The sequence below is a fragment of the Balaenoptera musculus genome, chromosome 12, assembly GCF_009873245.2.
Source record: "Balaenoptera musculus isolate JJ_BM4_2016_0621 chromosome 12, mBalMus1.pri.v3, whole genome shotgun sequence".
NCBI lineage: Eukaryota > Metazoa > Chordata > Mammalia > Artiodactyla > Balaenopteridae > Balaenoptera > Balaenoptera musculus.
Window position 1 is genome coordinate 57,073,453 of NC_045796.1, and position 699 is coordinate 57,074,151.

Below are 699 nucleotides of genomic sequence, written 5' to 3' on the forward strand. Positions count from 1 at the left end.
TCCTTAGGAATTTCAATGGCTTTTGAGACACTAACGTAGTTTTCCCTTACTTTTTCTCTCTTGAAACCAACCTGAATTAGAAACAGACTTTAGATACCAAGTCATTGCATTTAATGCTGCTTAGGGTTGACATACAGAAGTCAAACTGGAAAGATTGTGGCATCAGCAAAGTTTAATAATTACCTATATAGAAATTCTCATTGAGAAACAAAACAGGAAGGATCAAAAGTAGGAGCTTTACTAAGACAAAAATTGAGGAACATTGCCAGTCATATACCGAACTTGGGAGTGTACTACTAGATACAGATATATTTTTTAGGTTATTTATTTTTATTTTTCCCCTATTCAGACAGAGGAGAAACAATCCCCCTTTTGGTTATGATCTTGTGAGAAATGCATGGAGGGCATTCTTCATAGTGCTCACCTAATATGAAACAACAAAGGCTGGAAGGATGGGATGACAGTAAGAGAGATTTTTGACATCTATCTGCTAAGCCATGTTACTTAGTATATTAAAATAGCATACTGATGCTTAGGGACAACACTAGAAAGAATAAAATGCAGTCATAAAATGTTTTTTTTGTGTGTTTAATAGTTAAAACTTTGCTAATTAAGAAGGTCAAAATGTATACAGAGAGGTATAGACAGGAGACCCATTTACTTAGAACTAACTTCATACCATTGTACTTTTCTAGAACA